Source organism: Ictidomys tridecemlineatus, chromosome 1 (genome assembly GCF_052094955.1).
Source record: "Ictidomys tridecemlineatus isolate mIctTri1 chromosome 1, mIctTri1.hap1, whole genome shotgun sequence".
Lineage (NCBI taxonomy): Eukaryota > Metazoa > Chordata > Mammalia > Rodentia > Sciuridae > Ictidomys > Ictidomys tridecemlineatus.
In genome coordinates, this window is record NC_135477.1 from 153,062,823 (window position 1) to 153,090,063 (window position 27,241).

The following is a 27,241-nucleotide window of genomic DNA, read 5'->3' on the forward strand; positions in this document are numbered from 1 at the left end:
TACAAATCTGTGACTGTCTTCAAAACTCAACCAGGAACTCCCCTGTGGAGTAGAAGGAGGCTCCCAACCTTGGACTATATCCCCAACCTTGGTTATCACTGGTGGAGCAGAGAGTCTGGCAATACCTTGGCTACTAAGTCACCAGTATTCAGATTGGATGAATTATAAAATGCCTATTCTACCTCTTCCTTTCTTTCCTGCTCTTTTGCTATTTGATTTATGGTGAAATAGTCACTAGAAATGGAAACTAAATGTTAAAAATTTATAAGAATCCAAGGGCTTAAACAGCTATCCCCTGTTCCTTTGAATTTGAATTTTTAACATGCTCAAAACACTGACATCTTCAAAGTTAGGATTTCACACAAAACACGAGTTTGCATCCTGTTCCCGTTGGCAGATCCATTTGCTCATCCTTACTGGCTCCTTCCCTGGGAGCTGAAGCTTGCTGCACCCCAGCAGCCTCCAGCGCCTGCATGACCTGAACCAAGGTTTGTCATTCAACCTTGTCATTTTTGCAACCTCCGGCCCAAAGACTGTCAGGTGTTTGTCAAGCTTGCAGTGGTAACAATCAAGAATAGAAAGAAAAAAGAGGGTCGATCCAAACACAGAGGGAACCAGACATCGACAAAAGACAGGCAACGTATGTCAGCCCCAGCTCCCTATTGCCCCCAAACTCAACCTCGCTCTGAAACACACACACACACACACACACACACACACACACACACACACACACACACACCTGCATACTTGCCCTTGGAATCCCTCAAATTGATGGCACCTGAAGCTATTAACTGCAAAAGAACCATAGCCTTTTCTCCCCTTCTTCCTTTAGGCAATGAACTGAAGATTCATCTGGACAGCAGGTAATGGCCACCCAACCTCCCTGCAGAGACAAGCCCACTGCCAGAGTACCCACTGACAGAGCCTGCTCTTGCGAACATTCTCCTGCCCCTCTCAGAGACCTGGGGAAGACCATAGCAACCCTGGGAGCTTTATAGGAAAGGAGCTGGACCCTCATCACTAACAGCCACAGGGCTGGAAAGTGATGCTGCATCAATTTAAGCCACTCCATCCTAACCTCTATGGGCTCCTTCTCGGTATCCCAAGGGATGTTTTTGCACATGGATTTTTCCACTCTTTCAAAAGGGGCAGCAGCCATCTGTGGGGGGAACTTGCACCAGCAGGCAAGAGCAGTCCACGGGGTCAGGAGGAATTTGTCATTCCCTGCTGCGTTTCTACCGGCTCCTCTCCATGCCTTCTGGGGCCTGGTTCTCTTTGCATTTGGAGTGGATGTATATGGTCCTTGTCAAGTGTCAGTCACCTCCTTTCTTGAGCAGTGGTCCCTTGTTCAAGATCCCATCTTGCCAGACTAGGGGGACTTGTGGCCCAAGCTGGGCCATCTACGGTTGAGTGGAGCATAGTGACCATGGACAGGGTTGTTCCAGAGCTCCACAGAACCCTCAAGACTTTACCTATCAGGACTTGCCCCTTCCTGGTCCTAATCTCAGGTCCTGTAGATCCTTTACTCCAGAAAGTCCTTCTTTGAGCCTAATCTGGACCGAGTCCATTTCTGAGGCTTCGTCCAGGGAGTCCTAATAGTCACATGCCCCCAGTACTGAGTCCAGTGTCCCATCTGGGTGCTAAGCTGAACTCCACTTTGAAGCGCAGGGAGGAGGGAACAGCAGACATGGGGAGCAAACTGAGCACAGAGCAAGATGACCTGGTTTCAAATTCTGTTCAGGGACCAGTCCTGTATCCTCTGTAGCCCGAGTTTCCTCTGTGAATGAGGTAGCCATATATCCTTCTGTGACACTAATAGGACCAAGGGGAGCTCCACAAGAAAGAACCAGAAACCCACCCCTTCCCTGCACCATCACCTCTGTGTACAGATAAGGGCTAAGGCCATCTCTGGCATGCAAGGCCTTCCATGGGGCCACAGCAGCCACCATCTGCCCCAGGAGCATTCCCAAGCGCCCTCCTCCGCCATGCCTGAGCTTTTCTTTTGCACCTCAGTGCTGTTCTCTCAAGCATCTACAAATCCCTGCCCTTCATTCCGAAGGGACTTGGTGTCACCCCATAGATCCCTGGTCTTGATTTCTTCCTATGAAGGTAGGGACTTTCCAATATGGTGGAAATTCCAACTCCCCTAATGTTCTATGAGGCAGAAAGCCCTACTTACAGAGGACCCTCAGCTAAAAGAAGGTAAGGCACTAACTCAGATTTCCCGGTGGGGCAGTGTACAGGCTCCAGGACCCAGCCCTGGTCTACCCATATCCACCCCTAGGGGAACCACTGTGGAAGGGCTTGGGGATCGCCAAGCTACGGCATCTCATCAGTGCCATCCTGACCTCTGCCTTACTCAATTGTATTATAAATTCCTGCCAGATTGTCTGCTAGCACTCTGAACCCGAACTTTGATCTCTTTTTGTTATTAAAAAAAGAGAGAGAGAATGGAAATTATTAGAGAGGCGTGAAAGATCTGTCAGCACAAAATGAGATTCCCCTTGACTGAGAAAGTTTAAAAGATAATTGCAAAGAGAGTAATTTTTTTCACTACGAGGTTCAATGCTTTAAAAATATGTAACAACTTCATGGAGCTATAATTCACATATTGTACAATTCACAAATTTAAATTGTACATTGAAAGTGTACAATTCGGCTGGGTGTGGTAGTGCACACCTGTAATCCCAGTGGCTTGGGAGGCTGAGGCAGGAGGATTGTGAGCTCAAAGCCAGCCTCAGCAAAAGCGAGGCACCAAGCAACTCAGGGAGACCCTGTCTTTAAATAAAATACAAAATAGGGCTGGGGATGTGGCTCAGTGGTCAAGTGCCCCTGAGTTCAATCCCCACCCCTCCAAAAAGAAAGAAAGTGTACAATTCAACTATAACTACTCTCCATTTTAGAAATTTTCATCCCAAAATGAAACCCTGTACACATTAGCAATCACTCCTATGTTGCCCCCAACTCCTCCTCTCCTACTCAGTTCCTGGCAACCACTAATCCATTCTTAACACTATATATAAATGGAATGCTAAATATATATATTTATATATTTTAATTTTTATTTGTTTTAATTAGTTATACGTGACAGTAGAATGCATTTATGCACTTTGATATATCAGACATAGATGGGATATAACTTCTTATTTTTCTGAGTGTACATACTGCAGAGTCATATTGATCATGTAGTCATATACATACATACAGTAATGATGTCTGTTTCATTCTTCTGTCTTTTCTATCTCCACATCCCCTCCCCTTCCCCCATCACTTCCCTCTACCTAATCTAAGGTAACGCTATTCTTCCATAGCGCCCCCCACACCTTATTGTGAATTAGCAGTCGCATATTAGAGAAAACATTCAGCCTTGGTTTTGTGGGATTGGCTTATTTTGCCTAGCATAATATTCTCCAACTCCAACCATTCACTGGCAAACTCCATAATTTTACTCTTCTTTAAAGATGAGTAATATTCCACTGAGTACATATACCATATTTTCTTTATCCATTCATCTATTGAAGGACACCTAGATTGGTTCCATAGTCTAGCTATTGTGAATTGAGCTGCTATAAACATATATCCTTTGTGACTGTTTTCATTCACTTCTTATGTTTTCAAGATTCATCCATGTTATAGCATGGCAATAAAAAAGTATTTCATTTTTCTTTATTGCTAAATAATATTCCATCAAATGTATATTCCACATTTTATTTGTACACTCACTGGCTGATGGAAAATTGGTTGTTCTGACTTTTGGGCTCCTATGAATAATTCTGCTAAAAACATCTGTGTACAAGTTTGTATGTGGATAGTTGTTTTCATTTCTCTTAAAAGTGAAACTGCTCTGTCATATGGTAACTCTAGACTATTTTCCACAATGGCTGCACCATTTCATCTTCTCACTAGTTCTGTATAAGTGTCCCAATTTCTCCTCATCTTCACCAATGCTTATATCTGGGTCCTTGATTCTAGCTATCATAGCAGATGTGACATGGATTTCTCTGAAAAACTAAAAATGTTGAGCACCTTTTCATGTGTTTATATGGCCATTCAGTGATCTTTGGGAAAATGTCTATTCAGATTCCTTGCCCACTTTTAAATGAAATTATTTTTCTTTTATTGCATCATGAGAGATTTTTATATATTCTAGATGCAAGTCCCTTATTAGATATATGATTTACAAATTTTTTTCTCATTCAGTGGGTCGTATTTTCTCTATTTTGATAGTGTCCACTGAAGTTATAAAAGATGTTCATGAAGTCCAGTTTGTCTGTTTTTTTTTTCTTATGTCACTTGTTCTTCTGGAGTAATATCTAAAACTTTGCCTAACCCAGAATAACAATGACTTACTCTACATTTTCAAAAGAGTTTTATAAAAGCTTTAGCTCTCACATTATGTGTATGGAGTGAGGAAGGGATTCAATCTCATTACTTTGCATGTGGATATCCAGTTGTACCAGTTGAAAAGACTCTTTTGTATCATTGAATTTGTCACTCAGGCCAAAAATCAATGTGAGAATTTTTTTTTTAAAGAGAGAGTGAAAGAGGAGAGAGAGAGAGAGAGAGAATTTTTAATATTTATTTTTTAGTTCTTGGCGGACACAACATCTTTGTTGGTACGTGGTGCTGAGGATCGAACCCGGGCCGCACGCATGCCAGGCGAGCGCACTACCGCTTGAGCCACATCCCCAGCCCCCAATGTGAGAATTTATTTTTAATAGTTCTGTTCCATTGATCTATATCCTTCTTTCAGGACCACACAATCTTGATCACCATAGCTTTAATAGCAAATTTTGGAATCACGAAGTGAGAGTCTTCCGACTTTGTTCTTCCTTTTCAACACTGTTTTGGCTATTCTGGGTCCCTTGAATTTCCATATATATTTTAGGATCACCTTGTCAATGTCTGCCAAGAAGCCAGCTGGGATTTTGATAGGATTCAATGCTTTCTAATGCCACATTTGGCACCACACTAGTTCACCTGCTAGGCCAAACCTTAGGAACCACTGGCCTAGAAAGAAACCCAGAGCCCGTCCCCTGCCAATCAACCAGGTGTACAACCTTGGGCAAGTTGAAGCCTGGGAGAGTGGGGTGCACAGAGGGACTGGGCTTCATCCCTGTCCCTGGGGGATCCTCTCATAAGCATCCAGGCTCAGCTCCATTTTGCATCTCTCCCCGTCACTCTTCAGCTGTCATTTTATGCAATCCAAACTTGATTTCAAAATTTAGTGCCCACAAATAGAGAGATCACAGGTTTAGAATACTGAAATTGACCTCCACATGAGAATTATGCAGGATCAAGATTACCAACGAGAAGTCACTTGTCATGTCTTCTGAAAAGAAAAATTATGTAATGAAAAAATAACTTCCCATTAGTAAATTTAGTAAGTGGGTAGGGTGGGGTGGGGTGGGGTGGGGTGGGGTGGGGATTGCCTGAGGAGCCCACAAAAATCAAAGAAAGGATAGAGGAAGGTAGAAAGAAGTAACTTAATTGCTTTGACTTCTTAATCTTTCATAGAGGAATCAACAGTTACCAATAACTTTCTAAAGTCAATAAATAAAATTTTAAGAATACTACCTGAAGTCAGAAGAGCCACAACTAATAAAACTAAATACATACCTTCCCAATTACTAAAAATAGACTATACAGCATTTAGCAATATGGGAGACTAGATAGTGTCTCTTGATACACACACACACACACACACACACACACACACACGGTCTCTCTGTATGTATATATAAATTAGATGACAGGTGAACAATTATCTGTAGCACAATATGTAAATGATTTGATTGATTAAAAAAAACTCTGTGCCTTGCAAAAACTTTTACTAAATATGTAAATTTATACTAAGGACAAAATATGGATTTTTTTTTCACCACTTAAAAGAATAAACACATACGTGACAAACTAGTGCCTGAAGGAGGCAGATCCGGGTCGAAGCCAACCCCCTTGTGTAAAGTCACATGGATCTTTGTGCCTAATATCAATGTAACCTCACAGTCACAACTGTGCTCTAAGTTGCTCAGCTTCCCCTCAAGTACAGACTTCACCACTGGCTAACTATGAGGATTCTGAGTCTCCGTGTTGTGAATGTAAAACAAGGTTCACAACAGGAATTATACTGTTGATGCAAGGGTTAAGTGAGATACCGTTTGTGCAGCACTCAGCACAGCACCTAATGAAACAGCCTCTGTGATGAGGCTATGAGAGTTGCTTGGAAACATGTAACAAAGAGTTAGTGTTAAGGTTGAGGGTGAGTTTCATGTTTTGATTGTCTTTTTCTGGTTTTTTTTTTTTCTCTTTTTGAGATTTTTACAGAGGGAATGTATCAAAACAGACAATCTGTTTGAAGAAAGGGCAGAAAGAAAAATGAGTGGGGTGGGTGTGTGGACAGGGGCCAAAAAAGAGAGAAAAAAAATGGCATAAATAATATGACAGCAAGGATGCCTCACGGGGCCAGGCTTCCCACTCAACTAGGCAACACTAAATCTGCTCCCATGGGGCCTGGTCTGTCCAGCCTGTGAGAATCCAGAATGTCCCACATTCTGGAACACTGCAAACTCCTCCTAATGGCCCTTATGCACACCAGAGCCGGGGAGGCCTCCAGGAAATGGAGCTGTCCTGCCAGCCCTGGTCAGGACAGTGGGGTCAGGGGTTCGACTCAGACCCTGGGACCAGGACAAGCTTGCCGGTATATCACAAGAACTGACACTCGTCCCTGCCAGACGCTCCGGCTGACATTTGCCAGGTCTCACTCTGCATGAAGACCACGTCGAGGAATGTCCCCTGTTGCAAATTAACATTCACATAAATAACAGGGTGTTCTCCACTAAAGAAGAAAAATGGCTCTTGCTGCAGGAACATTTGCCAAACTATCAAAAAGCAAAATTTTTCTTTCTGAGCTACCATATCTCACCAGCCATGGCAGACCATGGCCTTGAGATGTGAGGTGGAAGAGAGCTCACAGAGCAAGGTCCAAGTTCCTCCTTCAACAAGCCCTGCCAAAAAGCCCTTTGCTGGGTTGGCACCTGGCCGTGGAATAGCCGATGCCAGTTGGAATCCAACACCTTTGTGTGGCTATTCCCTGCTGGCCTCCCTGCCTCCTTGGAGGCCTGTGCACTCTGCCATTCCACTTTTCTCACTGACCCCTGGAAGCTCCACTACTTCCATCCTGGTCCACACAGAGCCTGCAAGGTCTGGCCAAGCAGCTCGAGTGACAGGAACACTTGTCTAGGAGTGCCCATATATGCTTTTTTTGCTAGATATGTCATTTGGGGGAGGGGACTGAGAAAAATTTAGAGAAAGCAAAGTACCCCCATAATCAACTTCACTTATGGAAGGGACATTGGGGCCAAGGCATCATCAGCCACCTATATCCACACAACCACCCTTGGCATTCACTGCAGCCCTCCCTCCAATCTACCAGAATAATGCTCCAAGAGAAACCCCCCAGCACATCCCCCACCAGATTCTGGCACCAGCACCCCCTCCAGTGTGTCTGTACTGTGACTAGGGCTGCATAACAAAGTTCCACAGACTGCACAGCTTAAACTTGTTGTTTCATGATTCTGGAAGCTGTAAGTCCAAGGTCAAGGTGTCAAAAGAGGCCTCCTGAGGCCTCTCTGCTTGGGGTATACCCTTCTTCTTCTTTTTCTTTACATAATCTTCTCTCTGTGTGTCTCTTCTTTTAAGGACACCAGTCATGTTGGATTAGTGACCTCCTTTTAGTGTAATTACTTCTTTAAAGAGCCTGTCTCCAAATACAGTCACATTTGGAAGGTTTTTTTTTGGGGGGGGGGGCAGGCTATGAATTGTAGGCTAGTTTAGCTCTTCTACCCACCATGCACCAACACCACACAAAAACAAAGCCAGCTGTTCACAGGGGCATCATGGGTACCATGTGGACAAAACCGAGCAGGGTTGTGGCTCAGGCAGGAAGGAGGAGGGCCACCTAGGCAGGTCACTGAATCAGTCCCCAAAGTGCCAGAAATCAAATAAGTAAAAAAGTGAAGGCTAAGCATGCTCAGGGCTAGCCACGTGGGACCCCTCCCTTCTAAAGAGGGTATTCTCACCCGTGTGACACAGGGCAGTAAATGCAGGCCCAGATGTTGTACAGCCAAAGGTCAGTGATCAGATGACAGGACTCTCTTCTTCCAACCTGCTCCACTCTTTCTGGAGACCAGCACCCCGGGGCCAGTGGCAAGCTGGCACCCTCGTTCCTGAGGGCAGGCCTGTTATGCTTGCAGAAGCTAGCTAAGACTCCCGCAGAGGGGATCCCCGTGATGCTCATAGAATCTTGTGGACAGTCCCAAGGGCTAAGTCTACACAGTTGATAAAAGACAAGGCTAATAATTCTAGAGGAACAGCATGTTCTAAACAGGATCTTGCTTTCCAGGACAGTGGGACTCAGAGAGGAAGTTCTCCATCCTGGAGATGCAAGAGACAGTACCCTGATCCCGCCTACGTGGGCTGATCCTCCAGGAGGGTCAGATGATCAGAGAGGAGACACATGCTCACCAAGGGTCCAGTTACCAGGTTGGTAGACAAAGGTTGGTTCAGTGGGCAAGAAGCCTACAATTTAATCTGAAATTCTCCTTATCACATGTCTGATCAGGTTGGGGCTGAGTGAGGGTAGTCAAGGCCACGAAAGGAAGCAGGGATCTGGCCTGTGCGCACAGAGGCTGGGGAAGATAACGCTGCCCGGTGAATGTGCTCCTCAGAGGCGAGAGCAGACATATAAGTCCCAATGGGAAAAGTTCAGGGTCATAGTCGACCCTCCACTTCATGTGGGAGTCAGCTCTTCCTCTCCTTCAGCCTCAGTTTTCCCAGAAGTGGAAGGAAGTGTTGAGCGTGCGATGGTGACACTCAGGGGGGGTGTCCTCTGTGCCTCCATGGGCTGGGGTGCTCAGGTCTTGATTCTTCCCTCGCCACTATACACTGCTGCTTCCCTGGTGCTCTGGGCCATGAGCCCCTCTCTGGACATCTCAGGCCCTGCATATTCGGAGCCTGGAGCCCTGCCTGACTTTGATTTCCTTCAAATCTGGCTTCTTTTCCTGCTCTGATCTCTGGGGCCTGCCAGGGTATCCGGGGCAGGCCGACCGCCGACCGTCCTCTACCCGCCTACCCAGCTGCCACTCCCAGGCGGGTAACCCTGCCAGAGCCCAAGGCTGTCTGCTGCCCCTTCTTGTCCAGATTTCCCAAAACAAAAACCAGGCCACGCCATCTGACGAAGGATCTCGTCTGGTTTATTTATGGGAAGAGACGGGGCTCTCAGGGCCAGGTTGTCTGGGCTGTGGCCAGGCTACTCTGCAGGCCTTCAGACGCCGTCAGTCCTGTGTCCTCGCCTGGCGAGTGGGGATCTACCGGGAGGGGCTGAGTCCAGCACCAGTGAGTCCTCACTGGTAACTTTGGAATGTTTCTTCATTCTGGAGTGAGGATGGCAGCCCATATGGACCTAGGCCCCTCTGTGAGTCATCAGAGCCCAGCTAGAGATCCTGAGCAGCAAGGCTAGTCATGACCAAAGGCACTGCATCTGGAATAAAGGCACATTCAGTCAGGCATCCCAAAGGATCAGGTGTCCCATGGGACTCTGCTCCTCACAGAGCCTAGCCATAAAGAGTTACACTGGGAGACAGTAAAAGTCCCAGGCTGTGAAAGGCAGCAGAGATACATCCCGTTATCCTGCCTGCTCCAAAGCCAACACACAGATACCCTGGGCACAGTATGGCCCTGCCCATCAGCAATGCCAAGCCCCAATTCTCAGGGCCTCTGCAATAATCAGAGCAGGCGAGCTGACAGCTCAGGACCAGGTGCAGACCATATCCACCCCACGCTGTCTGAGAGAGCAGGCTGCAGACCCAGCCCGCCTCCTCTCCTTGGTTCTGTTTGCATCAAAGCCCCTTACCCCATGTAAAATCACACCCTGGGCACGGAAAAAGGACAGAAGGGCCAACCTGAAGGGGCTCTCAATGCCCATACCTGGGATAATTCGAACAAAATAATGAATAATGAGAGTAATAGGCTATAAAACAAATCTCCACAACTCTACACTGGTATGAACTAATGAGTGAATGATAAATAAATAGGGAGAAGGGGAAGAATGTCCTCATAATGGAATTCAATTAATAACTGTAGGCAAACTGATGAAAATGGAAAACAACCTTCATAAAAAAACATGAGTAAACACCATAGTAAGGATTGTTGCAGAGAAACTTCGCCCGTGGATGCCAAAATTAGTGGGCAAAAAGTACGAGGAGAGACAAAATGTTTTCATCATGCCATATTATCTACAAGATTTATTAATTACAGAGGAAAGAAATTCAAGACTGTCCCCATATCTGAGGTTTCTCTGAGGTTTCAGGTATCCACAGTCAAGAAGGGTGATTACCGTAGAATAAGTTACTTTGAGAGAGACAGACCACACTTTTATTACAGTATAATGTTGCAATTGCTCTATTTTATTGTTAATCTTTTTCTGTACCTAATTTATAAATTAAACTTTACTATAGATATGTATGAAAAATATATATATATATACATTTTTGTATATATACATATATATATGTATATTATATTACATATATTTATATAGGATCCAGTACTATCCACAGTTTCAGGCATCTGCTGAGGATCTTGGAACATATCCCCTATAAATAAGGGGAAATAACTATAGTCACTTTACAAGGGAGAATTTCTGAAGTGCACCTTAACCACGGGGGGTGGTCATCAACAACAATAATGAGACAATTCAACCTCACCTCCCTAGATGCGATGCCCTACACAGAGCACGTCATTTTGGTGAGATTCCTGCCAAAAATGCATAAGCTTGATCTAACATGAGGAAACAATCGACAAACCCCTGTAGGGGCGCAGTCTACAGTCTGGGTGATAAATGATAAGATTGGTCGGGGTCATGAAATCTCAGACAGAGGGGACAAAAGACACAAGAGCCAGTGGGATCCTGCATGGGATTCTGAACCAGAAAACACACTTGGGTCAGAGAACTAGCAAAAATTCAAATCAAGTTTGGAGACTTAAGTAATAGTGTTGTAGCATCATATCAATGTTAAAAGGTTATAGTTTCAATCCTTATTCTAAGATGATACAAACTGTTAACCTTAGGGGAAGCAGGGTGAAGGGCATACAAGAAATCTTTGCTTTTTCTTCAACTTTTTTTTTTTTGCTATTTTTTAAAAATAGCATAGGTCTACCATTATTTCAAAATAAAATGTGTAAACATATTTTTAAAAATTATACTCCTGGCCACTCTCAGTGCCCTTTGGCCAGTTCATTCTGCACATTAGTGCCTCTCCTTAGAAGGAAGGCTCCCAGCTTCACTGCAACATCCCTGGTGTTCAAGGGAACAGGCCCTGTGGGAAGTGCTGAGTTCCAGCAAAGGAGCAGGTGCCAACCCCTGAAGTAGGAAGAGAGCCTGGTGTGCTCCAGGAATACCCGGAAGAAAGAACAGTATATAGTTCCATTTTCTGTTGCTCTATCTGAATATCACAGACAAGGTGATTTATAAAGAATAGTTTATTTGGCTCACAGTTCTGCAGGCTCGGCAGTCTAAGCATGGTGCCAACATCTGCTAGAAGCTTGTGAGGGCCTCGTGCTGCATTGTGACAAAGCAGGGGCACCACATGGTGGGACAGAGTAAGCATGTGCTAGGTTATGTCTCTCCTTAGAAAGCCACTAATGCCATTATGGAGGCCCCATCTCACAACCTCATCTAATCCTAATTATCTCCCCAAAAGCCCCACTTCTAAATACCATCTACATATGACTTTTGGGATTAAGTTTCCAACACATGAACTTTGGGGATGAGGAATTAAAAATTTAGCAACAGTGTAGCCAAAACAGTACTCTTGAGCAGAGAGTCCATGCCTAGACTGTCTCTACACAGGCCTTGTTGATCCCTCTGACAGTTGATTCCATTTTGATGTTATTATACAAGCAGGCAACATATCTTTTTTTTTATTTATTGATTGTTCAAAACATTACAGAGCTCATGATATATCATCTTTCATACATTTGACTCAATTGGGTTTTGAACTCCCATTTTTACCCCGAATACAGATTGCAGAATCACATCTGTTACATACTCACATTTTTACAAGTGGCATATTAGTGACTGTTGTATTCTGCTACCTTTCCTATCCCCTAATATCCCCCCTCCCCTCCTCTCCCCTCCCATCTTCCCTCTCTACCTCCTCTGCTGTTATTCAATTCTCTCCCTTTTTTCCCCCTCCCCCTTGCCCCTCATAACCTCTTATAATTTTGTGTATCATTGAAGGTCTCCTACCATTTCCATATGCTTTCCCTTCTCTCTCCCTTTCTCTCCCCCCACTCGTCTTTGTTTACTGTTAGTCTTTTCCTCATGCTCTTCCTTCCTGTTCTGTTCTTAGTGGCTCTCTTTATATCAAAGAAGACATTTGGCATTTGTTTTTTAGGGCTTGGCTAGCTTCACTTAGCATAATCTGCTCTAATGCCATCCGTTTCCCTGCAAATTCCATGATTTTGTCATTTCTTAGTGCTGCATAATACTCCATTGTGTATAGATGCCACTTTTTTTTTATCCATTCATCTATTGAAGGGCATCTAGGTTGGTTCCACAGTCTAGCTATTGTGAATTGTGCTGCTATAATCATTGATGTGGCCGTATCCCTATAGTGCGCTCTTTTAAGGTCTTCAGGGAATAGTCTGAGGAGGGCGATAGCTGGGTCAAATGGTGGATCCATTCCCAGCTTTCCCAGGAATCTCCATACTGCTTTCCAAATTGGCCTCACCATTTTGCAGTCCCACCAGCAATGTACAAGTGTACCCTTTTCCCCACATCCTCGCCAACACTTATTGTTGTTTGACTTCATAATAGCTGCCAATCTTACTGGAGTGAGATGGTATCTTAGGGTGGTTTTGATTTGCATTTCTCTGATTGCTAGAGATGGTGAGCATTTTTTTTCATGTACTTATTGACTGATTGTTTGTCCTCCTCTGAGAAGTGTCTGTTCAGGTCCTTGGCCCATTTGTTGATTGGATTATTTGTTATCTTATTGTTTAATTTTTTGAGTTCTTTGTACATTCTGGATATTAGGGCTCTATCTGAGGTGTGAGGGGTAAAAATTTGTTCCCAGGATATAGGCTCTCTATTTACCTCTTTTATTGTTTCTCTTGCTGAGAAAAAACTTTTTAGTTTAAGGAAGTCCCATTTGTTTATTCTTGTTATTAACTCTTGGGCTATGGGCGTCCTATTAAGGAATTTGGAGCCTGACCCCACAATATGTAGATCGTAGCCAACTTTTTCTTCTATCAGACGCAGTGTCTCTGATTTGATATCTAGCTCCTTGATCCACTTTGAGTTAACTTTTGTGGCTGGTGAGAGAAAGGGATTCAATTTCATTTTGTTGCATATGGATTTCCAATTTTCCCAGCACCATTTGTTGAAGATGCTATCCTTCCTCCATTGCATGTTTTTAGCCCCCTTATCAAATATAAGATAGTTGTAACTTTGTGTATTAGTCTCTGTGTCCTCTATTCTGTACCATTGGTCCACCTCAGGCAACATATCTTATTCTCATTAGGATCCCATTCTTATGAGTGTACACAATGGTAAGATTCACTGTGGTGTTTTCATTCATATACATAGGAAAATTATGTCTTTCATTTTCCTATCCCCTCTTCCCCGTCACTCCCCTTTGTCTAATCTACTGAAGTTCTCTTCTTCCCTTCTTCCCCTTATTATGGGTTAGCTTCCATATATCAGAGAAAACATTTGACCTTTGGTTTTGGTGGATCAGCTTATTTCACTTAACATGATAGTCTCCAGATCCACCCATTTACTGGCAAATGTCATACAGTCATTCTTCTTAATGGCTAATTCCATTGTGTATTTACACCACAATTTCTTTATCCATTCACCTGTTGGGGGGCACCTCAGTTGGCTCCATAGTTTAGCTGTTTTAAATTGTGCTGCTATAAACATTGATGTGGCTGCATCATTGTAATATGCTGATTTTTAACTCCTTTGGATACACACCAAGAAATGGGATAGCTGAGTCAAATGGTGGTTCCATTCCTAGCTTTCTGAGGAATCTCCATACTTCTTTCCAGAGTAGTTGCACCAGTTTACAGTCCCACCAACAATGTAGAAGTGTGCTCTTTTCCTCCCTCTGGATCACTCTCTATCCTTCTCCTTACATTGGGGTCCCAGGAGCTCCAGATTTGTTTGTGTCTATGAGGTTATCACAAGGTCCAGGGCAAGTGGCTTGATCAGCAAGCTGTTCCCACTGGCCAGAGGGGTGATTCCTTTATGAATACAGGTGGGATTGAGACAGTTTTTGGTGATGCACACTCACAGACACAGAATGAGTTCAGGGCTCTGCCTAAGCCTTGAACTTGGGCTACACAAGTGAGTTAAATATGTCAACATCAGCATCATCCACATGTGTTCCAATTTCAGTGCCACCTCCAAGCTCCAGAATCCAGGAGCGGGGCGATAGTAACCAGCATCCTTTGCTGTATTCATGCCCCACTCCTGGCACCCAGGACAGTGACCCCACACCTTCAAAGGCTCCATGCCATTTCAAGGCAGCCCCTGTGGCCAGCTATACCCATTTGCTTGGTAGGCTTTTGAAGTTGTTGCTCTGCAATACCATCACCCCACCCCATGTCCTCTCTTGTCTCCAAGGAATGCTGGACATTGAATGCTCAGGCTGGTCTGCATAATAATGGTACATCTCACACAACCTGGGCAGCTCTTCTTACTCTGCCCACTGGTAGCAGTTTGCAGAAGGTAAGAGCATGCTTGATACTGCGTGAGGTCACAATCTAAGAGGGCAGAGATAACAACCTAAAGACTGAAAAAAAAACACATGGCTGAAGGATGCATGGCTCTCCTTGCTACTGAGTTCCAAATGAAAAATTTTAATGTGACCAGAAAATGAACAATAGCTCACATTTTCCTGCATCTTCTTGGTATCATCTGCATTGGTCATCATCATCAACAAAGTACAGGAATAATCTTTGAGGGAGCCATAGTCAAGTTGGGAGACATGCCATAACTGGCCCCAAATATTTGGGGACAGGGAATGCAAAGACAAAAAAAAAAAACAACCCTACAATGTGTCTTTGCAAACAGGTTCCAAAGAGCCATGCATTAGAAGAATAACAGCATTGCTATTTTACCCCCCGTTGGAGGGATCAGAAATATGATATTAGTTAGGAGTAGCATACTTGACAATAAAGGACAAGGCATGGGTGTTCCTGAAGCTGCATGCTGACAAGGATCTTCACATGCACTAATTGGACAGTAAATGAGTATGTTAGCACCTCTCCTCCTCTTTTCCTCTAAATCTGTATTGATCCATTCAACAGGCCCCACATGAACTAATGAATCTGGTCACACATATTTTAATCAAATAACAGCCCAGAGTCCCCGGACACCCTGGGACAGTCTAGAAGGGCTGTTGGTAAGAAGCCCAGGTGAGCAAGGGTAGGGTGAACCCACCCAAGGTGACTCTCCTCAGAATATACATCTGAGACAAAAACAATGTGACCAAGGCCAACCCAAATCTCCCACCCCAGAGCCCTAAACACAGCCCAGCCAGCTTCCGGAGGTTGAGACTGGGGCCCTCCAAGGTACCCCATTTCCAAACCTCCATCCCCAGACCCTGTCAGCTTGACTTTAATTCCCTTTGGCTTATGTGACTCAGGATTAGTTTCTCTCAATCTCATCAAAAGAGAAGGCTTCCTGCATTTCTAGAGGTTGTCAGGAGCTGAGCATACCAGTTTATACCCACAGGTCCCCTTGCCCTGGGCCATCTTCCCTGGGTGGGGGGGGGGGATGAGAACTGACCTTCCTACAATTCCAGACACCATGACCTCACCCTGGTGACGGCCCATGGCTTCTCACTCACAGCACTCCGTGTACGTGCTAACCTGAAGCCTCCCTTTCTTGTTTCCAGGGAAGACAGCCAGCCCACTTTCCTCTGCTCTCCTGAAATAAGGGGCACATAATTGTGTTGCTTTGTCCTGACGAGACTCTCACTTGCTTAAAAAGTGCTAATCTTCACCAAAGAGGCTGAGGCGCTATGCGTTCCTCTAAGTCAAATTAATGAGCTGATTTGCACATGGGGGAGCCTCTTGTTCTTACAAGCTTTGTTTACAGATCAGGAATTAGACTTGAGCGAAAACTAACATCAACTCGAAGCGTGTTTTCCCTTTCAACTGAGCAACTCAGAGTCACAGACTCAGAGGGATGTAGAATAGCACCTGCCCATTACCATGGACAAGAACCTGACAATGGCTGACAGCTCACAGCCCAGGACAAGCATGGAACATCACCTTCCTGTGATCGCAGGCAAACATGTGCTAATAGCCTGATAGATCCAAGCCCAGAACAAGCACTGGAATTGGCCTTCCAGGGTGGTCTTTTTCCCTAGGTGTTTTATCTCTTGAACATTTACCCTAATAACTGGGAGCCCGGTACATAATGCTGGCAGGAGGTGCATGCATAGCCTTGTAATTAGAGCTGAGCACCCAGAAACATGTCCACTCAGCTAATTATTTTCAATGAATGACATTCCCTTGGCTACTCAGTCCCATGAACAGGGAAGACATGCACACATCCAAAAGTACTCAGGGCTGCCCCCACAGGCAGCACCAGCACCTTAGTGGTGCTGGGGTCAGCCTGATCCAGAGATGCCAAGCACCACAGAGGGTCTGATCCACCCCACATGTCTCTGAGGGGCAGCTCGTGGAGCTCATGAATGATTAGCCTGACACCCAACACACAGGCTCTAGGGAATATAAATAAGGACCATCCCAAGCCTTGACCCCATCACTTATGGGCAGCTTCCCTACATGGTCTCACCCACATCCACAGAATAGGGCTTCCAGTTTGCAAGGTGGCCCGTGCCTTGCCATTAGAAAAGCTTCTTGCTGGTTGAGAGGAAAGGAGGTTGCTTCTTGAGGAAGCAGGAAGTGGAAGATTATCCCTGAAAATCTCCTGATTCCCCCACAAGTTAAGCTGATGTGGGTTTTGCATACACTCCATAGGATGGCTCTTTTCTGAACCAAATGCTGAGAACCACCATGACAGTCTAAAGAGGGAATAAAAGAAAACCTACCTACATGTGGACCTCTAGCACAACTATTAAGTCCCCAGAGAAGAGCTGAGAGGGTTCCTACTGGCTGTGTGGTTCGTTGGTTTCTGCTCTAGAACCAGGGCTCAGGCACCCTGCTAGAGATTGCTGCATGTGTTGTCATCTCAAGGATTTGACAGCATCCGGCACCAGGCCTGGCACTTACATGGGCTGAATAAATAGGCTCTGGACCAGAAAGGAAATATAGCTTTGAAAAGACACAGAGAAGAACGTGGTGCCTGCTTCTCCTTCCATGACACTCTGGAGTAGTGGTTCTTCATTTACCACCCCACTCTTCATTCATCTGTCCTTCCCTGCACCCCAGGGACTGGCTCTTCCTGGCTGGCTTGGCTAATAGAGGGACCAAAAGGTCAACAGGGGCTGTCTTTCTCTGTTTTCTTTCTCTACTTGGCCTGGCCACCCTGGGTGACTGCAGCTCCTGCCACTGGTAGCCCCCAGGTGTGTCCCTATGATTTCCCTTATTCTGCCTGCAAATCTGTGAGTTGTGCCTTCATTCAGCTCCCACCAGTTGGACCCTGGGACCTTGACTGATCTGAGGTGCTGTTACAGCCCCAGGGAGTAGGCCTTATTCTCAGGCCCTTGTCAAGGGCCTACAGTGGAGTTTCCATGCCCCAGTCTGATTTCCTCCCTGAAGTACACTGTTGAGAGCCACAGCCAAAGGGGCCCCAGCAAACTTCCAGCTGCCAGCAAGCTTCAGACTGCCCCAGCAACATCTAGCTGATTGGCTCCTCTGCGGTGATGTTCATTGGGCTGTTTCCCTGCCCTTCAGACTGCCAGCTGATGATTGGCTCACAGCTGCCCCAGCAACATCTAGCTGATTGGCTCCTCCACGGAGCTGCTCATTGGGTGACTTCTTTGGCTCTGCCCACGCAACCCAGCCAATCGGCCTCAAGAGGAGGAGGATTGTGGGAGGAAAAGGCTGGTGTGGGAGAGAGAGGCTTGTGGAAGCCGGTGGTGGCAGTTGGGCTCTGAGGGTTTTTCCCTGGAGCTGTTTTGTTTGGCGTTTGTAGTTCTAAAAATAAAGTTAGTTTCTTTTTGACAAGTGGCTCCTGATTTGTGCCAAGCCAGACTTCGGCATTTGGTGGCTCGCACGGGGAGCAACTGAGGGTAAGTAAACTGCTCGCCCCTGAGGGCAGGGCGAGAGGATGGGGAGCCATTCTAAGATTCCTCTTTTGTTTTGCTTCATTTTTGTTTTAACTTGCCTGTCCCTGGAGATGAGTGAGAGGGAAGAAAAACCACTCACATCTGAGGAAAAACTATTTGCGTTTGAGGAACAGATAGGGAGAAAGGACGGATGCATATGTCAGGAGGATAGAAAGGCTGTTATAATGATTTTGTGTGGTTCCCTTTTTATTGGATTCTGTCTCGGTTTTGTTTGGCGTCATCTTGTTGGGTTGTATTATAGTAGAAATACGGGATCAGCAATTAGTAAAAAACAAACCGAAAGAGTGTTAAGTAAATTGTTAGAGGAAGGAAGCTTCCCAGTAAAACCAAGAGCAGTCAGGGCATACGTTGATGTAATACAAGAATATAGCCCATGGCTTTTTAAGGAGGAGTTGTTAGATATATCACAATGGAACCATCATGGTGAAGATTTAAAAAGAATAGAAAAGAACAACCCAGGGACTCTGCCAGTTGGCACATTGTCATTGTGGACCTTGGTATCTAGTTTGCTTAGTCCAAAGCCTTCAGTTCAGACAGAGGTAGAGGAAGAAGAAGACATATTGATTCAAGTAGAAGAGGAAGTCTCTCAAGTTAGTCAGACAGAGGAAAAGATTCAAGTAAAAGCTCGAGCTAGTCAGAAAGAGGAAAAGATTCAAGTAAAAGAGAAGGTCTTTCGAGATAGTGAGACAGAGGAAGGAAGTTTAGAGCAGAAAAATCTATCAGGGGAAAAGTTAAAACAGGTGACTGCTAATAAGACCCTTTTATTAGAGAGCGTAAGTGTCCAACCAACAGCACCGCCTCTACAGGAGACTGCTACTAACAGCATTCTATCACCAGAGGGCGTAAGTGTTCAACCAACAGCGCCACCTCTACAGGAGACTGCTACTAACAGCACTCTATCACCAGAGGGCATAAGTGTCCAATCAACAGCACCACCTCCATATGCTAAGAGACTCCCAACCCCCACAGTTGATAGTTTGGATCCTGAGACAGGATCTCAAGTATGCCCTGTATTTGAGGTAGGAGGGCAGCGAACTTACCAGGGTTTAAATTTCAAATCAGTGAAGGAGCTAAAAGAGGCTGTAACAACCTATGGTCCTCAAGCACCCTTCACTGTAAGCTTGGTTGAATCCATTACCAACTTAAGCATGACGCCAGCAGATTGGGCTAGTTTGTGTAAAGCTGTGCTAAATGGAGGACAATACCTGTTATGGAAGGTTGCCAATGAGGAATTTTGCAAGGAGACGGCTAGTCGAAATGCAGCAGCTGGTTATCCTCAGAGAAATCTAGATATGTTGTTAGGAAAGGGACCTTATGAGGATCGGCAGCAACAACTTGCATATGATCCTGGTGTATATTTACAAATTGCTGTAGATGCAGTTAGGGCATGGAAGTCTTTACAAGAACCTGGAGGTTTACAAGGTCAATTATCTAAGATAATACAAGGAGCTAATGAACCTTACGCTGAATTTGTAGATAGGCTTATTCAAACAGCTACCAGAGTTTTTGGGAATACAGAACAAGCAATGCCATTTATAAAACAACTGGCTTATGACCAAGCGAATCGTTGGTGTAGAGATATCATTAGACCATGGAAACATGAAGATTTAAACACATATATTAAATTATGTAGAGACATTAATGAACAAGGGCAAATTGTGGCAGCTGCAGTAAAACAAGCTTTAGATGCCAGAGACATTAATGAACAAGGGCAAATTGTGGCAGCTGCAGTAAAACAGGCTTTAGATGCCAGAGACATTAATGAACAAGGGCAAATTGTGGCAGCTGCAGTAAAACAGGTTTTAGATGCCAGAGACATTAATGAACAAGGGCAAATTGTGGCAGCTGCAGTAAAACAGGCTTTAGATGCCAGGCCAAGAACATGCTACAATTGTCAACAAACAGGACATTTTAAAAGGAATTGCCCCATAGGAGGAGGGTTTAACAAAACTAGGTATCAAACAAGTAGAATACCGGGTATTTGCCCACGATGCCGTAGAGGGAGACATTGGGCTAATGAATGCCGTTCTCAAACCACCATAGAGGGTACTCCATTATATTGGGCTAATGAATACCGTCCTCAAACCACCATAGAGGGTACTCCATTATCAAAAAACGAACAAGGACAAGGTGTTTATCCACAATATCGTGGACAAAGGCATCGGGCTCCGTTGCCAAAAAATGGACAGGGGGCCCCAATGCTCCGGGGCCCCAAACCACAAATATACGGAGCACTGGAAGAACCCAGCAACCCCAGCAACCCCATCAGGGTAGTGCCCAGCACATCAGATCCCTCATCAGACAAACCAGAGGGAGCGCAGGGTTGGACATCTGCGCCTCCACCAAATCAGTACTAACTCCAGAGATGGGAGTTCAAATCATTCCCACAGGGGTAAAAGGACCTCTTCCCAAAGGAACAGTAGGCTTATTATTGGGACGCAGCTCTTCTACTCTAAAAGGACTTTTGATAAGTCCTGGGGTAATTGATTCCAATTATGAAGGTGAAATAAAAATTATAGCCAGTTCTCCAAAGGGTATATCAGTAATTTCACCAGGAGATAGAATAGCACAGTTACTAATAATACCAAGCCTACATGATAAATTTTCCAGTCATGTTGTAGAAAGAGGTTCCAAGGGATTAGGCTCCACAGGTGTAGATTGGGCTATGCTTTCTTTAAATTTAGATTCTCGCCCCATGCTAAAACTAAATATTCAAGGACATGAATTTAATGGGCTACTGGATACAGGTGCAGATCTTAGCATCATCTCTCGTCAAGAATGGCCAAAACATTGGCCATTACAACAAGCCACTCAATCGCTTCGAGGCCTAGGAGTGGCGACTAATCCCGATAGAAGTGCAATGCTATTAGATTGGAAGGATCCTGAAGGATGTGAAGGAACTATACAGCCATATGTATTGGATCATCTTCCCGTAAATTTATGGGGACGAGATGTCTTAGATCAATTAGGTTTGACATTAACAAATAATATCAATCAAAATGCACCCACTATTATGGCTAGACAAGGTTTTAGGAAAGGAAAAAGATTAGAAAGACAAGAACAATGTATAGCAGCACCAATACAAATAGATCAAGGAACAGACAGACATGGGTTGGATTTTCACAAAGAGCCACTGAGACAATAAAAATTACATGGAAATCAGAAAGACCAGTATGGGTTCCTCAGTGGCCCTTGACTAAAGAAAAGACACAAGTAGCCCATGATCTGGTCAAACAACAATTAGCGGAAGGACATATACAACCTTCTGTATCTCCCCATAATACTCCCATTTTTGTCATCAAAAAGAAATCTGGTAAATGGAGATTACTGCAAGATTTAAGAGCCATTAACAATGAAATGGTCATTATGGGACCTGCTCAATCGGGGATTCCTCAATTGTCTGCTTTGCCAAAAACTTGGTATGTTTTAGTTATAGATATTAAAGATTGTTTTTTTTCAATTCCAATTCATCCTGAGGATAGTCCACGTTTTGCATTTACTATCCCTGCACTAAATCATGAAGGTCCTGATCAGAGATATGAATGGAAAGTACTCCCTCAAGGGATGGCTAACAGCCCAACTATGTGTCAAATTTATGTTAACAAAGTAATCCAGCCACTTAGAAATCAAAATCCTGAACTACAAATATTTCACTATATGGATGATGTGTTATTGGCACACAAAGCTAAAAACACATTGCTAGAATGTTATGCCACACTTACAAACTTATTAAAAAATTATAATCTAGAGATAGCAATAGATAAAGTGCAATTAAATTTTCCAATTAATTATTTAGGAGTTCTATTATCCTCAACCATGGTCCGTCCACCAAAAATTCAAATACGAGTAGATCAACTCAAATCACTTAATGACTTTCAAAAGTTATTAGGAGACATAAATTGGATAAGGCCTTATCTAGGTATTCCAACAGGAGAATTGGGACCTTTATTTGATATCCTAAAAGGTCCATCAGATCCAAATTCACCCCGAATGTTAACGCCTGAAGCAAGAAAGGCATTAAAAATCATTGAAACATATATGGAAAATATGCATTTGGATAGAATTGATATAAGTTTGCCTTTATTATTTATTGTACTACCAACAAAAAATATTCCTACAGGAGTATTTTGGCAAGAAGGTCCATTATTATGGATACATTTATCTTATTCTCCTAACACTATTCTTACTAGATATCCTGAGGCTGTAGGACAATTAATACTCAAAGGAATAAAAACAGCAAAGGCAGTGTTTGGAATTTCTCCCCATAAAATTATTACTCCATATACTATGAATCAAATTGATGAATTAGCTAATGAGTTAAATACTTGGGCAATAATAATGTGCAAATCTAATGTTTCATTTGATAACCACTTACCATCTAATCCTTTATTGTCTTTTTGGTCATTGCATCCTGTAATTTTTCCAAAAATGACAAGAAAAACACCTATCATGAATGCTCCAAATATATTCACTGATGGGTCAAATAATGGTACAGCAGCAATAGTTACACCTGATCAAACTTTTACATTTTTAGTACCCAAACAATCAGCTCAAAAGGTAGAGCTTAATGCAGTATTACAAACTTTTGTGATGTTTAAAGATTCTGTATTTAATTTATTTTCTGATAGCCAGTATATAGTTAATGCTATAGTATCCCTTGAAGATGCTGGTAGAATTTCCCCTTCTTCTACTGTTTTCTCTTTGTTTTCCACTATACAAAGTTTAATCTGGGACAGAAAAGATCCATTCTTTATAGGACATATCAGGGCACATACAGGATTGCCTGGAGCCCTTAGTTTAGGCAATGATTTAGCAGATAAAACTACACGTGACATACATATTTTCTCTGTACTAGAAGAAGCTATAAATTTTCATGAAAGATTCCATGTCAATGCTAATACTTTACAAAAGCGTTTTAAAATAACTAAGGAACAAGCTAGACAAATAATAAAACAATGTCAAAATTGTGTGACCTTTTTACCACAAGTTAATCTTGGAGTCAATCCTAGAGGATTGATGCCTAACCATATTTGGCAGATGGACGTCACACACTTGCCAGAATTTGGAAAATTAAAATATTTGCATGTTACAATTGATACTTCTTCTGGATTTTTGATGGGCTCCCTTCATGCCGGCGAAAAAACTAAAGATGTTATAGCTCATTGCTTACAAAATTTTGCCACTGTGGGCATTCCAAAACAGTTAAAAACAGATAATGCCCCTGGTTATACGTCTACTTCTTTTAAACAATTTTGCTCATCATTTGGCATTACTCATATAACAGGAATCCCATACAATCCACAGGGTCAAGGCATAGTTGAAAGAGCTCATCAAACTATTAAAATGTACTTATTAAAGCAAAAAGATGGAATTGGGAAGGGGTATATATTCCCCAAAGATAAACTTAAAATAACGCTTTTTACTCTAAACTTTTTAAATTTGGATTCATCAGGACTTAGTGCTGCAGAAAGGCATATGTGTCCAAAAAATGTACATAAGCCCAAGGTACTTTGGAAAGATATTCTAACAGGACAATGGAAAGGTCCTGACCCAGTAATTGTCTGGAATCGGGGGTCTGTTTGTGTGTTTCCACAGGAAGAACAGCAGCCGATTTGGATTCCAGAGAGATTAACCAAGGTTCTGACCCAGAACAGCAGCCGATTTGGATTTCAGAGAGATTAACCAAGGTTCTGACCCAGTGATTGTCTGGAGTCAGGGGCCTGTTTGTGTGTTTCCACAGGGAGAACAGCAGCTGATTTGGATTCCGGAGAGATTAACTAAAATCCTGACCCAGTGATTGTCTGGAGTCGGGGGTCTGTTTTTGTGTTTCCACAGAGAGAACAGCAGCCGATTTGGATTCCAGAGAGATTAACTAAAGCGATTTCTACAGACCAAAAAGAAGATGATTTAGCTCAAATCCATAATAGCTGATATCCAAAACTCCAATTTGGCTATCCTTACATCTGCGACAGAACCAGGATGCTTTTTTCAATATCTATTTTATTATTGCCCTTTCCCATATCATGAAGTTCTATTTTATTTTTTTGAGCTCATACAGACCTAGGTTAATGTTTTGCTGATCAGTTCTATTTTTTTTTTTTTGACTATAGAGTTTTTAAACATTGCAATAGAGATTTTACCTGTAAAAAGTTATAAGGCCTTTACTATTGTGTTATGTGTTGTATGTATTATATTATGTGTGCACACTTGTGTTTTGTGTTATATGTTTGAATGTACGTATGTCCAATGTACATATTTCTATATATCATATATGATGAGCGCTCATGAAAAGATGGATCCAAATATTTTTTTTTTATTCACGTGATTTAAATGGTTTAATTTAAATTGGGTAAATAACTGTTAAGAATTGTTTTAATATGTAAACAAAAAAGGAGGTTAACAGATCTGTTTGTTTACTCTCACCTTTCGTTTTCATTATATTTAATAATTCTCTTCACTATAATGTAAATTGTTAAGAAAATTGTTTTCTTTTAGTGCCTTCTGGAATGTTACCTAATTTTTTCTTTAGCCATTATTGCCAGAATTTCTATCTTCATCCCAGTGCCGATGAAGATAATATAAATTGTTAAGAAAATTGTTTTCTTTTAGTGTCTTCTGGAATGTTACCTAATTTTTTCTTTAGTCATTATTGCCAGAATTTCTATCTTCATCCCAGTGCCGATGAAGATAATATAAATTGTTAAGAAAATTGTTTTCTTTTAAGAAAATTGTTTTCTTTTAGTGCCTTCTGGAATGTTACCTAATTTTTTCTTTAGCCATTATTGCCAGAATTTCTATCTTCATCCCAGTGCCGATGAAGATAATATAAATTGTTAAGAAAATTGTTTTCTTTTAGTGTCTTCTGGAATGTTACCTAATTTTTTCTTTAGTCATTATTGCCAGAATTCCTATCTTCATCCCTGTGCCGGTGAAGACAAAGATAAAACTAATCTACAGTTTCTGCAATAGCCATCACTGAACTGCTTACAGAACTTACACTGAACTGCTTACAGAACCGTCAATTGACTTGGTATATCTTCCTCCCTTCTGCTTGTCATGATCATTCAGCTAAAATTTGGGGGTCAACAGAGGTGAGGCAAAGAACCTCACCCCCCCCCCCCCCCCGCTGAGACCTCTCCACAGGTGTGGCTGTACTGGACCGGTAGTCAATGACGGGTAAGATCCAATTACAATGGTACCAACCTAAGACAGGAGGCTGACGCCCTGAGGTCAGCTCATCCGAAGACGGGTAAGGACCATATGTATTGGACAACCTAAGGCAGGCACGGTCCATAAGCCACATGCTTGTTGTTTAAACAGAGAGGGGGAGATGTTGAGAGCCACAGCCAAAGGGGCCCCAGCAAACTTCCAGCTGCCAGCAAGCTTCAGACTGCCCCAGCAACATCTAGCTGATTGGCTCCTCTGCGGTGATGTTCATTGGGCTGTTTCCCTGCCCTTCAGACTGCCAGCTGATGATTGGCTCACAGCTGCCCCAGCAACATCTAGCTGATTGGCTCCTCCACGGAGCTGCTCATTGGGTGACTTCTTTGGCTCTGCCCACGCAACCCAGCCAATCGGCCTCAAGAGGAGGAGGATTGTGGGAGGAAAAGGCTGGTGTGGGAGAGAGAGGCTTGTGGAAGCCGGTGGTGGCAGTTGGGCTCTGAGGGTTTTTCCCTGGAGCTGTTTTGTTTGGCGTTTGTAGTTCTAAAAATAAAGTTAGTTTCTTTTTGACAAGTGGCTCCTGATTTGTGCCAAGCCAGACTTCGGCAGTACACAGGGTTAGTGTGCTCACTGCCTCCACGACAGACTTGGCTAACAGAACCCCAAACTGGCCTGGAACGTTCTAAGCAAGACACATGAGCCCCTCCTATTGTTGCTGTGGGTGGTCTTTGATAAGCAGAGAGTCAGGGTAGGATGGGTTGGATACTCTGGAAGGAATTTAGGAATGACCCACTGAGGCCATCCTCCACATACACACCCCAAATATCCTTTCCAACTGCCACTGGGTCTATCTGCTGGGTCTGTGCTCAGATCAAAGGGAGGGTACAAACCCCAGCCAAGGTCCTTGGAAGAAGAAGAGGTCCACTAAGGCAGGAAGCATCCTTCATACATCCTGGAAGGAAATGTCCATCCTGTCCAGGAGTCTGAGGAACCTGATTGGCCCACACAGCTCCAATGCACTTGGCTCATGGGCCTGGTGAGGCCCCCTACACTGAGGGTATCATGCATTGTCTTAGCCTGATAAGGCTGCTATAACAAAATGCCATAGACTGGGTGGCTTGTAAACAACAGAAATGTGTCTCTGACCATTTAGGAGGCTGGAAGTCCAAGAGTAAGGCACTAAAGGATTGTCTGACAAGGTCCCACTTCTTCATAGTCATTCTTAGCTGGCATGGCTAAAGGAACAAGGGAACTCTCTGAGACCTCTTTTATAAGGGCACTAATCCAATTAGTGAGTGCTCCACCCTCATGACCTCTCACCTCCCAAGGGCTGCCTGATACCATCATACTGGGCATTAGGTTTCAAAATGTGAATCTGGAAGAAACAAACATTCAGATCATAGCGTGCACAGCTGAGAAGTTCCCTTCCTTGACCCCATCACCTGAAAGGCAACTGGGGAAAAAATGAAAATGAAAATCACTCAGACAGAGAAGCCTCAGGCCCAAAGGGGACAATGACCCAGCAGATGGGCAGAGGCACTCCCCTATCAATCCCAGCTACTTAGGAGGCTGAGGCAGGAAAACCACAATTTCTGGGCCCGCCTCTGCAACGTATCAAGACCCTGTCTCAAAATATTACAACAAAGAAAAGAAAAAGGGCTGGGGGTGTAGCTAGGTGGTAAAATGTCCCTGGGTCCAATTCCCAGTATTGCAAAAACAAAGCAGAACAACCCAGAACCAGGAAAGAA

General features: G+C 43.6%; 1 protein-coding gene and 1 long non-coding RNA gene across 2 annotated transcripts in view; one reads left to right on the forward strand and one right to left on the reverse strand.

Annotated features, from left to right (window-relative positions):
* The window catches only part of Adamts2 (ADAM metallopeptidase with thrombospondin type 1 motif 2), a 258,874-nt gene that overhangs the window by 175,032 nt on the left and 56,601 nt on the right, over positions 1-27,241 (reverse strand). The window lies entirely within an intron of this gene.
* On the forward strand, positions 17,804-26,105 carry LOC144377780 (uncharacterized). Its single transcript, XR_013438871.1, has 2 exons — positions 17,804-23,969; positions 24,020-26,105. It is a non-coding gene; the product is annotated as an uncharacterized LOC144377780 (long non-coding RNA).